At 41.8% G+C, this 20,131-nt stretch overlaps 1 protein-coding gene across 1 annotated transcript in view; it reads right to left on the bottom strand.

The window, feature by feature from the left end:
- plxnb2b (plexin b2b) overlaps nucleotides 1-20,131 on the bottom strand; it is a 212,566-nt gene that overhangs the window by 126,388 nt on the left and 66,047 nt on the right. The window contains exon 3 of the mRNA XM_058075676.2: nucleotides 16-145. The gene's annotated coding sequence lies outside the window, so the exon portion shown is untranslated. The remainder of the gene's footprint in view (nucleotides 1-15; nucleotides 146-20,131) is intronic.

Here is a 20,131-nt window from a genome sequence, read left to right as displayed (position 1 = left end):
TTTGTGTACACTGACCATTCAAAACCTTCTCTCAGGATAGATGGAGGTGTATCTGTGTATGAGGTTTGGGGGGGTCAAGGTCCAGCAAGCTGCGTCTCGTTGGGGAGGTGGGCGGAGCACTCTGGAGCAAGGCGTCTGAATAAAACTGTCAGGGAGAGACGGAAGAGGGTGTTAGAGCGGCAAATGGGAAAGGCACAGCTGGATGTAAATCACATGATCCTTCTCTGTTGAGAGGGGGGGGGGGGTTGCTCATTGATTGGCTTCTGTAAATTCACTAATACAGATCATTCTGTCTGGTTAACTCATTAGCATATGCAGCTGCCTGGTAAAATGTGCACTGTCTCACGGCTTTAAAAAAAGTGCTTTTATAAAATCGCATAAGGGTATAATTATACAAAACACAACATTATATCAAGCCATAAAGCTCTTTATAGTGAAAAAACATCCTGGCTAATGCTTATCGGTATTGCAGATATCACAGAGATCTACGTCCAATCTGATAGGCTGCTTTTAAAGGTCAGTTTTTCCCAAGCACCCTCGTAAAACACGGCAGAAACATTGATTTACAAGCATCACATTCTTTTCAAATGGATTTTTCCGTCTGGTGCGCTGTGTGTCTGTGTGTGTGTGTGTGTGTGTGTGTGTGTGTTTCTGACCAGGTGATATTGAAATACAGCTGCTCAAAGTCAAACACATCATCAATAATAATTAAAACTCAAATAAAGCAAAAGTGCTCGTTCAATACTGTCACCTAGTGGCCTGTTAAAGGTACCTCTAATTGGTGTTGAGTATTACAAGTGTACAAAAACAAGGCTTTCCGTAGTTTGTTCCAAAAGGTTTACCAAAAACCAAACCGTGAAAAATCGAAGCAAATTTTCCCATTGGCAATAATACGTTAAATACATTAGAAAACGGTCAGAAATATTATTTACTTAATGCTTAATATTCACTTAATATCATACTTTATTGCAGTGATGACATCAAGCATCCTCTAATATTGGTGGAGAAAATGCATACATCAAATTACGAATAAATCCACCTGAATTTGCATGACAAATAATGCATGGTAGCAGCAACATCAATTTAAAAACTAATAGAGAATAAATAACTTATTTTTTTTACACACTTTCCTCTTTGTTATTAATTGCATTATTGATTTATTTTCTTCAAAACATACATTTTATAGAGAAGAGCATGCAATGTCAGCAGAATGTCAGTGTGAAAAAAGCTGAAGCTTTGAAAAGATACAAACATCAAAATTTAGAATGAACACAGGAGCCGTTCGGAAACTGAAGCTGGACTGAAAGGCTGTGGAAAAACATTAAAAAGTTGAATGAAAGTATGGGTAAATTGATAGTTAAATCGGGAATTGAACCAACCGTCTCTGGGTATGGATCCAAGCGCTCTAATAGCTGTGCTATGCAACTTTTATTAATTTGCCACAATTGGGTTGCAGTAGGGAATGCCAAATAAGTCTAGCGCGAACTCCCATCATGCTGTGCAGCACCGCTCTTTGAAGAGTTGTTAATATTATGTGTTTAATGTTGTGTATTAGGTCTATTCGGTAATTCCATGTACATGTATTTAGTTATTGTCATTTTATGTACATAAGTAAATAGACAGTGTGTGCTTAAATACAATGTGTGTAGTATTTACTGATTTGATCTCTTCTATTAATCGATTAATAGTTGTGTGACTTTGCAATCCAAATTCAAAGTTTCACGACCAGTTCTCGGCATACACAAACCGTGGGGCAGTCAGAAATGTTAAGGGGGTTAATACATCCATATACATCAGGGGTCTCAAACATGCGGCCCACGGGCCAAATGTGGCCCGCAGGACACTAGTTTGATATGAAAGTTTAATGTTAGTGCGGCCCGCGCAAGTTTGATATGGATGCTGTATGGTATCATGTACCCAGAAAAAATTATTACGTTTGATTCATGTTCATGTTAAGGGTTAAATAACTGTTAATAGTTATCCGCCCTATCCGTGTGGAAGTGGTAAGTTTTTGGCTATTTAAGTTTAAAGGAAATAACTTGAAGGCTACCGTTTAGGTCGCTAGCGCTCTAGTTAGCGAGTTAGCATGTGTCTCAAGACCCTGCAGTTGTGCAATATGTTGTAAATAAAAAGAGTATAAATGTGACTATAGTCGTGTTTTGTCATGTCTACAGGGCTCTAATAATGCTTTGTTCATTTTAATCTGAAAAAAATAATTTGTCTACCCACCAACTATATGTGGTTTCTTAAGTTTTTATTATTTGCCGTTTTATTATTATTATTATATTTATTTATTACTGATTGATTGATTTTCTTTATTCTTGATTTGTTTATTTATTTTTCATCTTATTTTGTGTAGAAAAATAAAAATTAAGATATTTGAGAACAGTGGAATGTTTTATCAGAGCTTTTCAAAGCAAAGTTTATTAATTTTTCTGTTTTTAATAAATGCATTTTTTTGTTTTTTTTTCAGACCCTAGCTCCAGTGGCCCCCCAGGTAAATTGAGTTTGAGACCCCTAATATACATCATGAGCAAGGCACTTTTTTATGACAGTGTTTTGGTCACTACTCTACCCTCATACCCCAGTGGCGGTTCCAGCTATGGCGCCCTCTACAGGCGTACACGTTTTGGGGAGATCACCCCAAAAAACCCAAAGATAAACAAATACAGAAAAATGTGGTCACTTCCAGTCTGGGAATCAGGGCCAGAGACCTACCCATCGGGGACCGGAGAAAGTGCGAGCAGGGGAGGGGGTGGGAGCGGGGACCAGCGACGGGAAGCCGTACGCCGACACTCCACCCTAAAGAGGAACAGCATGCCAGTCCCAGCGGACATCTGTTTGCACAGGTGTGCTTACCCGATGTGATTAAGATTGGCGCTGCACACATTTCCCCGGCGACGGCGCACTCTTGCTGTGGGTGCTGGTGCATACTTTGGGGTGGGGGGGGGGGTGGGGGGGCGTTGGGGGCTGGACATGAGGGGAGCAATTTGGGCACAGATGGAACTGATGAGAGTTTGAGTGGAGGAGGACGGCGCAAGTGGAGGGGAAAATGAAGGGATGGAGGGGGAAAAAGTTGGGATGGTAAACCGCTGCACTTTTGAGGCGCATGTGGACGATGCCTCCGCTCTTTGATCGTCATAAAAAGGATGGCGGGGGAATCCACAAATACGTCTCATGCCATAAGGAAGGAAGGCCTTGAACTGTTTATTTGGAGCAGCTGCTACTCCAAGCTCATAGAAAACTAACATGAAGCAAAACTACTCAGTCTTTGACAAATGGTAGGTTTGGGGGCTTTATGGGACCCCTGAAAATACGGTATGTAAATTTTTTTTCCAGGATATGCATGTTTGCAAGATTCTGTACATTTCAGCATATGTTCAAGCCCTCAAAAGACGACGTTGTTGGTAGTGTTTTTTTCTGCTAATACTGACATTAAGGTGCGAGTGAGCACTCAACAAACTGCACCGTGCTGCACACAGCACGCCCCCTTCAATGTTCCTGTATGTGGCGCTGCAAAAACTCAGATGGCATAAAAATGGAAGGCCTTGAACTGCTCGTGCTCCTAAAATTACTAACTACTCACATTTTGACAACAGCCAGTAAGCGGTGTGAGTAAGTATAATAAGCATTTACTTTGGCATCTGAAAATCAATTTGTGTATATCGAGGGTATCCAAAATGCACCCACAACTTGTTTTGTATTGGAATATTCTACAGATAAAATTAATCCGTCTGCCAAATGGCCCAGATTCTTAAAAATCTAACACCCTTAGGCTCTTTGATCATTTTCATGCATTCTGTCATAATGAACGACATATTTCATGTCAGTTCTTGTCAGTGGTGGATATTTGTCACTCTCTGGCGGCCTGGCACAATTCAATTGAGCAGCTTTTGGGGGGTGAAGGGACCCCTGAAACATGGTGTGTACATTTTTGCCAGGAGAGATTTGCTACGTCTTTGAGTTTGTCCAAGCCCTCAAAACATAGACATAGACTTTCTTTATTGTCATTGCACAATAACACAGCAGTGAAATTGCCAACAAATGTCGTTGCCTGGCTCCCGTGTAATAATAAATAATAAATAATAATGTGGAGAATAAATAGATTACATCAAATATGAACAACAATGTACAGCGTAAACAGTAATTTGTACAAATAATTTAAATAATTTTGAATAAGTAACAATAATTTAAAGTTTTGGTGAAAAGATGGTGTAGTTGGTGAAATAATTATGTATGTTCAAAATTGGCATAAAAATGAAATATTGTTTTTTCCTGCTGATACGGACATCAGGATGCGAGTGAAACCTCATCACGAACATCCTTCAATTTCTGGGTGGCATTCAGTGGATAAAGTTTGGACCTCGCTGGTCTATGGTTATCATCATTTTTTTCTCTTGGCCGCATGCAGACAATATCTCCGCTCTTTGATCTTCATGAAAGGACATCAGGAGAGAAAAGTCCCAAATAGCATGTAGAAAATGACAACACCATCCCAGAGAGGAAATGCGGATGGCCTTGAACCGTTTATCCGTGGAAAATCCAACAAGATATATCGGAGGTGGGCAGCGGCTTTGACAGAACCAACACCGGCTGATACTCCAAACAACAACACACCTGTTTCCATGGCAACCACAATGATCTCCCCTTACAGGACACTTCATGCTTTAATGTAAAGTGACAACTTGTGGGAATTAATTTGTGTTGTCGAAAAAAAATCCCCTCTAAACATTTAATTCAGGGGAAAAAAAAGCGGCAATCCACACGATTTGCTAGGAACCTTTAATTCGGCTGCGGTTTCTCATAACTTTTCAAATGACCTCACTCCAGCAGCGGTGCGAAGCAGCGACAAGAAAATCTTTAACAAACGAGAAAAGAAAATCCCATTTCACAGCAGTCAGGAAGCGAGGAGGAGGGGAAGAGTCTTCCAAAAGAGAAATGCGAGCTCGGAATAAAAGCTGCTCACACCAACATAGTAGACTACCTTAAAAAAAAAAAAAAAGAGGTGCAGACAGGTTTAATGCTAAATGCTAAATCATCCCACTGTACAACGCAAAAGCTTACCTTGCGCTGACAACCAGTCAGGAGGATGCGATGCTCTTTGCGGCTTGTTAGCATTGGTAAATATCACTTTGTTGGCGCCTTAAAACGTCTGCTACAGCATCTTTTACTGCATATAGGATAAACAGAATACCTGCTCATCAACACAGCCGAAATGAAAATGAAAATCCTAAAGTCCCAAGGATCCCTTCAGCGCCATAGAGAAGGGTCGGTGTCATTGCTCACTGAGCTGAAGTGTCACAAGCCTGCAGTGCTCGCAGCAATGATCGATGGGCGTCAATAGCGGCGCCGGTATAAGGAGATACCGGTGCCCGCCGTGACACCAAGCAGCAGGAAGCAAGCACATGTTATTGCCAATCTCCATTTCTAATTCCATCGCCCGTGGAGCACCACGGAAAAACATAACAGACTCCAATCTGGTCTCACTTCCCATCTCCCCGACTCTGTTCCACTTCACTCAAATGTGAGATATGTATATATTTGCAAGCGCTAATGTTAGGCCTGCGCAGATTGTTGGGCCAGCACCAGACAGATGGTTCCGCGAGAGGCAGAAGATCAGAGGAGGAAAAACGCTCCCCGCCCGCCCTCACCCGGCTCCCGTTAGGTCTTATTTCAGAGAGAAGGCAACCATCTGAGCTGAGTGTGGCACTGAGGAGCTTCAGAGTACAAAAACAGCCAAGATTTCCTCCGATATCAGACCGGCGTATCAAAGCGGTGCATCAATAAGGGCCTACATACTGTAGTACTCGCTGGAATACACAACTCATTAGGGGGACAACAAAGCTGTGCAAAAATCCCTTTGTACATCTTAAGAGGCTGAAAATAACTGCTTAGATCAGGAAATTGTACAAAATTGACCAAAATTCATAAATTCTGCATACATTCATAAATCGGCATACTGGCAGATACTGCTGCTGGTTGCTGATTGGTTGAGCAGATTCTTGAATTTAACATTTGAGGACAAACGGGGATGGATAACACTAACATTATCTTGTCGTGCCTTTCAAGGTGAGATTTCCTCACTGCCCTCATTCTCCTCTTGGATAAAGTTTGAAGACAAATGCTCTGTTGGTGTGCATTAGCTCCGGATACTAAGTATACTAGTAAGTATTATACTCCACAGCCTCTACTTTGCTGTAGGGCTCCATTTTCTTGTTTCCCTCAGTCTCCTCTTGGATCATATTTGAGCACACACTAGTGTTAGCTCACTCTGTTGCTGTGCCTTACCACTGGTGCCGCAAGTACGTATTATACGCCACAGTCTGTCCTGTGGCTGCAGGGCTCCATTTTCTTGTTGCCCTCAGTCTCCTCTTGGATCATATTTGAGGACACACGAGTGTTAGCTCACTCTGTGTCTTACCACTGGTGCCGCAAGTACGTACTATACTCCACAGTCTGTACTGTGGCTGCAGGGCTTCATATTCTTGTTGCCCTCAGTCTCCTCTTGGATCATATTTGAGGACACACTAGTGTTAGCTCACTGTTGCTGTGCCTTACCACTGGTGCTGCAAGTACGTATGGTACTCCACAGTCTGTCCTGTGGCTGCAGGGCTCCATTTTCTTGTTGCCCTCAGTCTCCTCTTGGATCATATTTGAGGACGCACTAGTGTTAGCTCACTCTGTTGCTGTGCCTTCCTACTGGTGCCGCAAGTACGTATTATACTCCACAGTCTGTCATGTGGCTGCAGGGCTCCATTATCTTGTTGCCCTCAGTCTCCTCTTGGATCATATTTGAGGACACACTAGTGTTAGCTCACTGTTGCTGTGCCTTACCACTGGTGCTGCAAGTACGTATGGTACTCCACAGTCTGTCCTGTGGCTGCAGGGCTCCATTTTCTTGTTGCCCTCAGTCTCTCTTGGATAAAATCACCTATAATACTGCTGCTTGTCAGCAAACCCTGATGCCTTTAGCACTAACCACTGGAAGCTGTGGTGAATAGAGCTAAACTGAGTTGGTACTATTTGATGGAAAGCCAAAAGTCCAGACATGTTGATATGATCAAAAATCATAGGTGCTTAAAAGTCACATTTGTGAAAGCCGAGTTAAACAAAAGTAGTGACTGTGCATGGCCTTTGTTTTATTTACACACCAGAAGGGCTCGCTCGTCTTTATGTGGCCTCCATCTGCTTTGCTGTTTCACACCCTGCTTGTTGTGACACCTCAAAGGAGGACCGGGTCAGACAAAGTGCAGGAGCGCTTAACAGTACTCGCAGCAGCAAAAAGGAGGCAAGCTCAAACATCGTCTCACAAATGGATTTCGCTCTCAAGCCCTGCAAAGATGCTGCACAGCAATGCACGGTGTCACTGTATCCCAAATGAAAGAGGCACACATTTGCACACGGAAGAAAACACGTGGTTTCACCTGCTGTAAAGCTGTTTATCCACCAGGATTTCCTGTTGTTTTTCCACTGGCTGCGAGCCTCTCTTTTAGTCGGCTTGCTTGACCTTTAAAGGACTGCCCGAGAAGACAAACTCTGCTGGCCCACGAGGGAATCGCAGTGTCTGTTTTGCACTCGTTGCTCACAGATTGCAGAGCTGGCACGGTGCGGGCGACACAGACGGTCTGCTGACCTGGACGCCCGCCGGCCTACCCGACCTTGCTACTTTGTGCCAATGAGGAGCCCATCAGCACCGACCTAAAAATACACTCTTTCCCCGAGACGAGGCTGAACGCAACACAGATCGACTACAAACAACAACCGACTAACAGCTCATCACGGAAGTAGACTACTCTCATTCATTCATGATGGGAAATACCAATAATGAATGAGGTCATTGAAAGGTTTAACAATTACTTTGTAAATATTGGACCAAAACAGGAGGAAGAAATTCCCAAAGGAATGAAACCATGGTTAGGAATCCTAATTCCGCTTTTCAATCACTTTCATTGCCAATGATTGTAAAGCAAGAACATCAACTGATTGTAATGGAAATTAAATGAAAACTAAAAAAAAGGGTTAGCAGTAAGATTGTAGAACCGGTGACATACATTAGTAACTCATCATTTCAGACTGGAATTTTTCCTAATGAAATTGAAAACAGCTAATCTAGTTCCAATTTTTAAAAATGGAGAAAAACCTTGAGAAGCTGGAACAGGTTGGATAAATTTATTATTGAGAATGAATTACTCGCAGATAGTCAATATGGATACAGAGCAAACAATTCAACCTCCGTGGCACTGATCAAAATTATGGAGGAAATTACCAACGCTGTAGATCATAGAAAGTATGCAGCTGCAGTATTTATGGGACTGACAAAAGCCTTCCACACAATTAATCATAATAGCTTATTTAAAATATCAAAGCGGCACGGAATCAGAGGATTCGTTTTTGAATTGGGTTAAAGTTATCTTGCCAACAGGAAGCAATACGTAAAGGTATGAAAATATACAATGATAAATATTACATGCGGAGTACCCCAGGGGTCAATTCTGGAACCAAAAGTGATCAACTTGTATATCAATGACATCTGTAAAGTGACAAAATCTTCAATTTGGTATTATTTACAGGTGATACTACTGCCTTTGGTTCTGGGGAAAGCAAAAAGAAAAGAGCTATTAAAAAAAAATCACAAAAATCACTCTCGACTGTATGACGAGAGTTCTGCTGTTTTTAAAAACATACTTCAAAAACTCAATTCCAAAATCCCCGATTTCACAAAAGGACTATGCTAGAACATAGCACAAAAAGAACAACAACAGCAAAAACACAATTTAAAGTTCCTCTGTATGACAGTAGACTTTTGCTGTTTTTAAGAACCTACAACATATGTCATGACAACACTGCAAAAAAGCCACTCAAAGATCCTCTATGTGACAGGAGGGCTGTGCTGTTTCCAAGACGGTGAGTCCATAAGCAGATGAAAAGTGGGGACTGAAAGAAAGGAGGAAATGACAACGGATGGAAGGTATGGTGAGAGCTTGGCAGCCGTCCATGAAAAAGACAGCTGGCAGCGACATCCTTCACAAACCTGGCGGCACAATCGCACGATGGAAGCGACAGAAGAAAGGAGGGGCAGAAAGTCTCCAGACTTCCATGCTAATTTACAAGTTCACTTACAAGATCCCCCCCCCCACACGCTAGCTTGCAGCTGCTTTTAGGGCTAACACCTAACACACGCCCGTATAAAAGATGAGGGGTCGGTCTGAAGACGAGTCAGCTCCGGTCTACTTGGTGGTGGTGATGGCGGTGGGAGGAGGGGTGAAGACGAATGAGGAAGAGCATGAGGATGCTGATCACCGGTCGGCCATTACACTCCGTCACTCATCTCATCCAAGAGACAGCAGAGAGGAGCCATGAGGGGCCAATGAGCCAGCGCCAGTTTGGTCATAACAACGCAATACAACACAAGCGCTGGTGCTGCACCGTCGGTTCCAGACTGTCATCCATCTCAATCAGACAGCAGGACAGCGGGGAAGGCCGAAAAGCCACAACCAGCGACGAGACGACAGGGTGGGAAACCAACCGGCTGGAGAAGACATTTGTAACGCTGCTTGACAGGCGTACTTGACTACGGTAGACCCCGCTTTCACCAGGAGTCCGTTCCAGACTGACCAGCAAATGGCAACACAACAATAAAAATGGTTATTTTTGACATATGTGCCTCGCATGGTATTACATAGGTACTCACCACTAATGAATAGTATTACATAGGTACTCACCACTAATGAATGATAACGTAAGATCATCCATGAACAGATGCTGTTCCTGCTGTTCACCCAAAGCTGTGTCAAAAGTTTGAGGTTTCACTTAACTATGGTGCATTCAAGGGCCTCTGAGCAAAGCGCAAAATTGCAAAGCTGATATGACAGGAATGCCCTGCTGCTTTTAAGGACCAACTGCAAAAACGGCTGACTCAAATAGACAACTGAAAATTAGAGACAGGTGCGTGAAACAAGCAAGTAAACACAGGAACAAACCAGAAAGGAACAACACAGTACGTGACTACAAAATAAAGGCATGGGACCAGGAACTAAGGCATAGAAAAAGAACTAAAACTCCCACATCGTCACAGACCTACTGCAAAAAAATGCTAACAAAAATACAACGGCAAAATCACTAGTCAGAGCCTCTACATAACATGTCCATGAGCGCTCCGATGATTTTTATTTTTAGGTTTACCGCTTTTAGGTTTAGCGTTTTTACGTTTATAGCTTAATTAAAATATCAAAGTGGTACGGAATAAGAGGATTAGTTTTTGAATTGGGTTAAAAGTTATCTTGTCAACAGGAAGCAATACGTAAAGGTCGGAAAATATACAATAATAAATATTACATGCGGGGTACACCAGGGGTCAATTCTGGAACCAAAATTGATCAACTTGTATATCAATGACATCTGTAAAGTGACAAAATCTTCAATTTGGTATTATTTACAGGTGATACTACTGCCTTTGGTTCTGGGGAAAGCAAAAACAAAAGAGCTATTAAAAAAAAAAAATCACAAAAATCACACTAGACCAGGGGTCTCAAACACGCGGCCAAATGTGGCCCGCAGGACACCACCTTGATAAGAAAGTTTAATGTTAGTGCGGCCCGCGCAAGTTTGATATGGATGCTGTATGGTATCATGTACCCAGAAAAAATTATTACGTTTGATTAATGTTCATTGTAAAGGTTAAATAACTTAATAGTTATCCTCCCTATCCGTGTGGAAGTGGTAAGTTTTTGGCTATTTAAGTTTAAAGGAAATAACTTGAAGGCTACCGTTTAGGTCGCTAGCTCTCTAGTTTGCGAGTTAGCATGTGTCTCAAGACCCTGCAGTTGCGCAATATGTTGTAAATAAAAAGAGTATAAATGTGACTATAGTCCTGTTTTGTCATGTCTACAGGGCTCTAATAATGCTTTGTTCATTTTAATCTGAAAAAAATAATTTGTCTACCCACCAACTATATGTGGTTTCTTAAGTTTTTATTATTTGCCGTTTTATTATTATTATTATTATTATTATTATTATTATTATTACTGATTGATTGATTTTCTTTATTCTTGATTTGTTTATTCATTTTTCATCTTATTTTGTGCAGAAAAATAAAAATTGAGATATTTGAGAACAGTGGAATGTTTTATCAGAGCTTTTATTGTAGAAAATTGGAACCAAAGCACTGAAAAAGTTTGTATATTTTTCTGTTTTTAATAAATGCATTTTTTTTTTTTTGGGAAAAACTGATGCAGCCCAGCCTTGCCCAGACCCTAGCTCCAGTGTCCCCCAGGTAAATTGAGTTTGAGACCCCTGCTCTTGACTGTATGACGAGAGTTCAGCTGTTTTTAAAAACATACTTCAAAAGCCTGACATGTACATGAGTGCTCTGCTGTTTTTTATTTTTAGGTTTACCGCCTTTGTGCAATGACCTGGAGTGCTATCGTTGTTGAATAATTAAAATAAATCCTTCAAAGTAAAGCTTGTGTATATTCACCAAACACTAAAATAAAAAAATAAGTCGCTTCACAGGTTAGATGGCAGTTTTGTGTGATTTTTGAGCACGGTCCGTCTGCCCATGGCATTGATTTTTGACCAGGGAGATGGGAGAGCGTCTGTTTTGAACAAGCCAGAAATTGGCTATTTTATTTTGTGCGAGTCATCTGAGAAGCTTGACATGTGTTCTCCAACGGAGGGAATCTACTCGGCTATCAGCGGCAAAGCTCAATAATACTTCACATTTTTCAAAACAACTGCTTTTAAAAAGCACACTCACACATTTGAGTCTTTTGCCTCTCACAAAAGCCCCCATTAGCTGGTACACGATCCAGATTGTCCCTGATCCAGAAATGGAGTCATTAGGATTGTCCTCATGGTAAACTGTGGTGCTCACATGATTAGACTATGTGGCTTAGCGTCTACATTTTGGAGCAAAAGCTTCATTAGCATTACACCGCGTAATAACCTCAACTGGGGATTTCCTAACCCACATTTGAAACCACACCCAGCACCCACACGGGGCGTGTAAACAACGCATCATCTGTTTCCCGGCTCCGCCACGTGGAACGTGCAATTTGTATGAAGCGCTCCTGTATGCAAGTGTGATGCATGGATTTGCATGGACTGGTGCATGCAAGGCAACTTGCAGCAAGTTGGTGGTGCAAATCCCACCGCATATATCTGTAAAGCAGGGGGAATGGGTGGTGGGGGGTGTTGAACACTTCCACTCTGTGATCCAATTAATTCTGTCTCCGTATGTCACACATGTCTACATGCTAGGATGGTGAGAGGAGAGGAAATGGGAGTTTGAGGCAGGCGGAGGTGAAGAAAGATGGGAGAAGTGACTAAGAGGAAGCGGGATAATAGGCCCAGGTTGGGGAATTTAAGAATCCTCCCAGCGGAGCCAATGAGTAGCTGTACGGGGGCAGGAAAATGCAATTACATGCGCCCTCTCATCCTTTTCAGGCATGCATCGTTCGTGCAAGTCAGAAGGTAGTGGAGACGTTCACGGTCGTGGCAACCTGCTCTCCATCCTTTCCAGAAGTATTCTACTCAACTGTTCTTCATGGGGCCTGCCAGTCTCCCTTCACAATACACTTATTTTAGATGTGATATCAATGCATCATCTATCATTCTAGAAAACACCAAATGGCTAATATATAAATAAAGTCATTAATTAAGTGCTATTTTTAAGGACTGTTTTTGGGGACCAACTGAAAAATAGCTGGTTAAAGAGCCTTTAAATAACAGACGCACGCTGTAGATCAGGGGTCTCAAACTCAATTTACTTGGGGGCCACTGGAGCTCGGGTCTGGGTGAGACTGGATCAGGTTTTTCAAAAAAAAAAAAAAAAAACGCATTTAATAAAAACAAAAAATTTTAAAAAACTTCGCTTTGGTTCCGATTTTCTCTGATAAAACATTCCACTGTTCTCAAATATCTTACTTTTTATTTTTCTACACAAAATAAGATGAAAAATAAATAAACAAATCAAGAATAAAGAAAATCAATCAATCAGTAATAAATAAATATAATAATAATAATAAAACGGCAAATAATACAAACTTAAGAAACCACATATAGTTGGTGGGTAGACAAATTATTTTTTTCAGATTAAAATGAACAAAGCATTATTAGAGCCCTGTAGACATGACAAAACACGACTATAGTCACATTTATACTCTTTTTATTTACAACATATTGCGCAACTGCAGGGTCTTGAGACACATGCTAACTCGCAAACTAGAGAGCTAGCGACCTAAACGGTAGCCTTCAAGTTATTTCCTTTAAACTTAATTAGCCAAAAACTTACCACTTCCACACGGATAGGGAGGATAACTATTAACAGTTATTTAACCTTTAACATGAACATTAATCAAACTTAATAATTTTTTCTGGGTACATGATACCATACAGCATCCATATCAAACTTGCCCGGGCCGCACTAACATTAAACTTTCATATCAAGGCGGGGGCCTCAAACTAGTGTCCTGCGGGCGTGTTTGAGACCCTTGCTGTAGATTTTAAGGACCCAGCAGTCGAAAAAGAAAGGAGCACCATGCATGCTGTAAAAACACACAACAAAGGTTGTCTATATGACATTGGTGATCTGTTGTTCTTAAGGATGTAGAACAAAAACACTAGTCAAAGATCCTGTATTTGACAAAGGTACTCTGTTCTTTATCTATCTATCGAATCGAAAAATCTAAAGTTAGTCCCTCCCAGGTTTTGAAGGCAACTCAGAGGCCAATCTGGTTTCCTGCCTGGCCCCACCAGTTGAACAACCCCACTATCTTTTACGAGACACTGGTACAAGGCTGGGGAGTGTGGATGTCGTCTTTTAGAACATTAGCCATGTAAGGGGGCGGGCCCGGTCTCCCGCTTATGTCTGCGGAGATAACCGGCGTAATGACAAAGTCAGCTGGGACTTGAAAGCAAACATTTCCTGTGCTGATACGAGCTGACATGTCGAGGCAACAACGCGCACCCACTTACACATTCCTCCCGCTGGACGCTTCCACTTCCTTTCATGGAGGAAGAAAAAAGTTCAAGCAGACGATTAGGGAATTATTTGTTCCAGCGCTCTGGGTTAAAAAATAAGCCTGACAAGTTTATGTAGCTTTACACAACCACGCCGCAACAAGCAATCAAACCGGGGATGGGCGGAGTCATCGATTAGCTCCCTGGCACCGCTACAGGATGAGTAATTATGATTATTTATAACATTAATGACAAAACCGTAATCCTATTCTTTGCTAGACTGGAGAGGATTATGTCAATTGTCTCCGTTTGCACACCCAAATTACAACTTGGATTTCTCCCCAGGGCACAAACATACTAAAATAACTCATACACTGGAAAGGACATGTATTGCGCCCCCTAAAGTTTTTTGGTTTAATGCTTTGGATGACATGCTAGCAAAATTAGGCAAATTATGTTAATGATTTATAGACAATTACGTTCTAAAACCCACCCCCTGCTTTTCATGAACCCCATTGGCTAACACATTATTTTGTGTGTGTGTGTCACTTTAATGCTAATGAGCTGTTTGTCCACGCCCACTTATTACATATAGACTGTAACTATGCACTTGTACAACTTAATAAATACCATAATCGCATCCAACAATGTAACATTAAGGCAGGAGGACACAAAAGTAGCTACGCTAGCTAGCATAGCTACAGTATGTGATGCTAAAGTGCTAACATTATACATTACATGAAAATGCGAATGATATTTCCACTCCAAACAGCAGCACCCATCGAGTCCTATGCAAGTCTCCCCATAAGTCCCTGTTTTGTATTAAAGTGACATTTTGCTGCCAAAAGCTCTTCGTGTTCAGTTATTCCCGCCAAGGCCGTTAACGACATTAATAAGAGCTCCATTTAATTTAGTTGTTCCAGGGAGCCTATTGTGCTTTTCCCGGTATCGCATTACGGTGCAACGCTCAAACGCTCCATATTAATTAGAGCGCTGCTTCACCTGCTCCACAACAAGTCTCATTGTCACCAATGGAAGAGTGCCGTGTTCGCCGATGAGTTCAATGAATGCAAATGAGCCACTTTCCTGGTTTTCTTTCATTCAGAGTATGTAGGCTAATCTCCCCCAGCATTCAGCGCGTGTGCATAGGACGTCAAAGCGTTCCTCCGCTCTTTCAATGAGCCACTCGGCTTCAACTTGTACGCCGACTAATGTTCTATTCAAGCAGCTCTTTCCCTGCCATGATCTCTGCAGCGTTCCCCATGTGAAGTCGTACTTCCTCTCCTCGGGCTGCAGGACGGTAATCATCGAATTCAGCTTTCTAAAACCGTTCCGAAAAATGGCAAATAAATAAATAAATGCTTTTTAAAAAAGACAAGAAAAAATCAAAATACAAATTTAAAAACAAAAAAACTGTGCGAGGATTGATCACTGTTTGACATCCCTCTGAGGGCTGATTTTGTTTCATATTGTACTCATTTATTACTCTACTAAAAACAAAACAAATTAAAACAAATCCATTCATTTTCAACATCACTTATCCTCACTAGGGTCTCGTGGGTAAACTGGAGCCTATCCCAGCTGATTTCAGGCCTGGTTGCCAGCCAATTGCAGAAAAACCTATATGAATAAATAATACATAAAACAATATTTTAACAATGAAATCAAAATATAATAATAATAACGAAATCTGTGGAATTATAAGTTGTAAAAAAGCACAAAGACCCACTTGCTCATTTGAGCGCTAATTGGGAATATTGTTATCATAATGAGTACTGTAATAATGAATCGCTGGAAACGAAATTACCAAGATTTTCTGAATTAATTTGAAAAAATGTGAACAATAGGAACAATGCACAATAATTCATATAAAAGCTATATTTACAGTATTATACTGTAAATATAAATATTGTTGTAATAAAAAAATTATATCATTCTCCTTCTTTCTCTTTGGGCTTTTCCCTTCAGGGGTCGCCTCAGCAAATCAATCACCTCCATCCAACCCCGTCTTCTGCATCTGTCTCTCTCACACCAACTACCCTCATGTCCTCCTTCACTCCATCCATAAACCTCCTCTTTGGTCTTCCTCTATGCCTCCTACCTGGCAGCATCCTTCTACCAATACATTCACTATCTCTCCTCTGGGCATGTCCAAACCATCTCAGTCTGGCCTCTCTGACTTTATCGCCAAGGCCTCTAACATGTCCCTCTGATGCACTCGTTCCTGATCCTATCCATCCTGGTCACTCCCAATGATATACTGTTAATACTAGTAAAACAAAATGGAATTGAATGTACTGTTAACATTATAATAAATATTAATAATGATCATGAATAACAACAATACAATGAAACTGTAAATATAATAAAAAGTATGGGTGCTCTGACCGCTCTGCTTTTCATTCAGGTTTTCAATTCATGTGAGACTAGAAATAAATGCATCGTGAAATACAAAAGGTGAGTTGTGAATATCAGCATTGTGTTAATGTTCTGGTAAAACAAGTATATTGGTTTTGTTTGGCTTGAAATAAACTATAAACTATAAATGATACAAAAATGTTTCATTTTATAAAAGTATCTTTTAAAGTATCTTTTATCCCCTAATACAGCCAGTGGTACATTTAAACATTTACACTGCATGTATCTATGTGACTGGTATTGGTATGGATGATCAGGATCGGAAAATCCTGATCGGAACATGCCTAATAAAAACCTTATTGATCATGAATATAGACCTTTTAAGACAATATTTAAAGTTACGTAAAAGTAAACTGAGGCGTGACTACTGATGCTAATCATTGTTTGCGGCCACTTTAAGAGCGGATGCGGGCCTTAATCTCGTCAATCTGTATGGTAAATCTTTGAAAAGGATGATGAAGGCGGGCAGGGCGTTTTAATCTGGCATGTTGCACAAACAAATACCAGGCAACGGCGACCATTTCTGTCTGACCTCATGTCTTATCAGATCCTCGGGCTGTATTATGAAAGCCATGCATGCTGAATGTGTGTGTGTGTGTGTGTGTGTGTGATTGAGTACTTGAGAGTCTGTGTGCAAAATCACCACAGGTCCTGAACAAAAACACACATCTGGTTCCATTCAGGATGCCTGGAATTCTTTGCCTGCTTGGTTCAGATTACTTCCCGAGCCCCCATGCTGTCTGTCTGCACTGGGGAGAAGATAAACTCTCGCTGCTCTGCACACAATGCTGCCACTATTCTACGCACAGGAGACCAGTCCTGGAGGTGGATCTAAGGATACCATTACAGAAGCAATGTGTGTCTCCAAGAAGGGCTATTGTGTACTTTAGCCATTTTTTATACACAGTAACTCTGCACTTGTCCAAGGTAATGGATGCCATATATAACATACGACATATATAACATACAATAGAAACATCATCCTACCATATATGCTGGAAATAAATGAAATGATCAAACTTACATCTACCTTGTGTTGAGCTCAGGGAGGAGTTTAAGATCTGTAGCAAAGCCTGCTTTGGAGTGGGCTTCCATATGGGCGTGGCTGTAGGCGCAATACACCCTGTGCCCTCCCCCAAGCTCTGCTTGTGTTTACTAGGCTAGCTCAGACAGAAGAAGCAAAAGACATCATATTTTTATCCGTCCGCTGCATTTCACACGGGACTGTTTTTGTGAACATGAAATATCCGCCAAACTCTTGCTGAAGCCAGAAGCAGCGTTCTGTCACTGGGAAAGGTGCATTACTGTCGGATGTGCTGTGAGTCCACGCGGCGCCGGCGTCCGGCTTCTGAGCTCCACGGCACCAGCGTTGCTTCTGACAACCTACATTCCCACTCTGGGTTCATAAGTCAGGGGTCTCCAGCCAGCAGCTCCCAAACACTTTTCAGTTAGCTCTCCAAGACTTGATTGACTTATTACCTGCTATATTTGAAAGTGGGGTTCGTTACTAGTTGGGGAGCACTTTGGGCGTGTCACCAATCACAGCGGAGTGGGCATGCCCGCAGGCTGGCCATGGGTTGCATAAATTAAAGCAGACTGTTTTGGCAGGACGCATAAATCCAAGGAAATACACGGGAATAGGTGCAGATTCTGGAAGATCTAGAACGTTTTCAATGCAAAGGGTTCATTCATTCATTCATTTTCTACCGCTTTTCCTCACGAGGGTCACGGGGGTGCTGGAGCCTATCCCAGCTGTCTTTGGGCAAGAGGCGGAGTACACCCTGGACTGGTCGCCAGCCAATCACAGGGCACATATAGACAAACAACCATTCACACTCACATTCATACCTATGGACAATTTGGAGTCGCCAGTTAACCTAGCATGTTTTTGGAATGTGGAGTACCCGGAGAAAACCCACGCAAAGAACATGCAAACTCCACACAGAGATGGCCGAGGGTGGAATTGAACCCTTGTGTCCTAGCTGTGAAGTCTGGCGCTAACCACTCGACCGCCGTGCCGCCAATGCAAAGGGTTGAAAAAGAAAACTAAAGAAATTTTAAATAAATTTCCACTTGTTAGTAGGAACACCTGGAGGACTAGAGTGTGTCTGGGGTGCAGAAAGTTTTAAGATATGAAGTGAAGCCTGCTTTTGTTCCCAAAGCTGTCACGAGGTGGCGGGCTGGAAAGATATATTTCCTTCATGACATTATGAAATGCTTTTGAGCTCCTTCTCTCTCAAAAGTGAAGCAAACAAGTAAGGAAGATTATAGATTTAAACGGGTCCCTTTTGCATAACAGGGGACCTTAAGAAGGGTGTTTAGTAGCGTGTGCAGACAGAGCAGGCAAAGTTCCTCAAGTTCAATGTCAGAACTTCTGATAAATCAAGCAGAGTTTAATTTTGCTTTGGCACCAGAGCCGCTATACGGAGCTATAAATAAGAACATTTCCATTTTGGAATGAAAACATCTCAACAAACTAGCTGTATTTTCTCTCCATGCATTTCCAAAGCTTTCCCCATGCGCCAAAACCCCCCCAGCCCCCCAGGTCTTATCTCCCAGCTTTGACAGAGTGATGTCTTCAGCCAAAATCACCTTGTCTGCTCGGGTTCCCCGGGAGATGGAGTGCCAGCGATGTAGACGATTCAATCAGTGAGAAGTGAAAAGAGCAGATCACAGACAATATGCGGCGGCCCCATTACCCCCCCGACCGCCGCCCCCTTGCTAGCCAACGCTGATTCTCAGCCCCCACCACCTAATGGTCCATAATATCATTTTACACTATGTTCCTGCTTTTAGACTGGCTCTAAACATAAGCATGCCACAGAGGGACAATAAAAACAGATATATTTCTTTATTACTACTCAAGAAGCATATCAGCAGGTCAGGGTGAACAAAAAATCATATCTTGGGAAAACTGCACTTTTCCTTTTTCCTCATTTAGTTGATATTGCACATTTATATTTTACACCCCGCCCGTCATCCTGCTGTTGCTTGAGAGTGGAATGGACGTTTTATTATAATCAAATGAACACAATATCTACCGCCATAAATAGCCTACTTAAAAAGTCATTTTCTTCCTGCTTGGCAATATGCGAGAACGTCCGTCATGCCGCGAGTGCAACATGTTTAATTCAGATGGTGAAACTTTGCTACCCTTTACTCACCTATGCAACCCCGCCCCTCTGGCCTGCCCCCCCGTACCATTCACCCAATAATGGCATTGCACACCATCTTGCTGCAGGTTTATTACTTTGCATAACATCGGCAAAGAAGAAATGTCACCAGAGGGAGACGATTTTTCTGATTCCAAAACTAACAAGGCGAGTAGGAGCACAACATGGCGCCACCATCCGTTGGTGCAGTTTGATCCTTACTGCTGTTACAACATTGGCTCTATTGCTGCTGGCTTGTGAAGTAAACTTGTTGGTAAACAATTATGTGCTCAAAGAGACATACGTTTTGTTTTCCACTTTCACCTGCACGCCAAATCATTAAAATTAAAAAATTAATCCAATTATCGCCTGCTTCCAGGTAACGCCCTTACGTCCTCTTGAAGAGACAAGAGAAGCAGACGAAGTGGAACTAATATGGCAAAGTAAGCACACAACATTGTGGAGCGACCACAATATGTTTGTCACACTTGAAGGGAACCGATTGTGCTCATTTTAGGCACTTTGTATTCAGTTGTGGACTCCTATAGAGCAGGTACGAACAATAACCAGCAGATAAAGCTTTCCAGTTCTTCCAGAATATC

The sequence above is a fragment of the Doryrhamphus excisus genome, linkage group LG1 (assembly GCF_037039965.1).
Source record: "Doryrhamphus excisus strain RoL-2023G ecotype Guam linkage group LG1, RoL_Dexc_Guam_v1.1, whole genome shotgun sequence".
NCBI lineage: Eukaryota > Metazoa > Chordata > Actinopteri > Syngnathiformes > Syngnathidae > Doryrhamphus > Doryrhamphus excisus.
The sequence above is the reverse complement of the archived record's forward strand: the minus strand, read 5'-3'. Positions and strand labels throughout refer to the sequence as shown.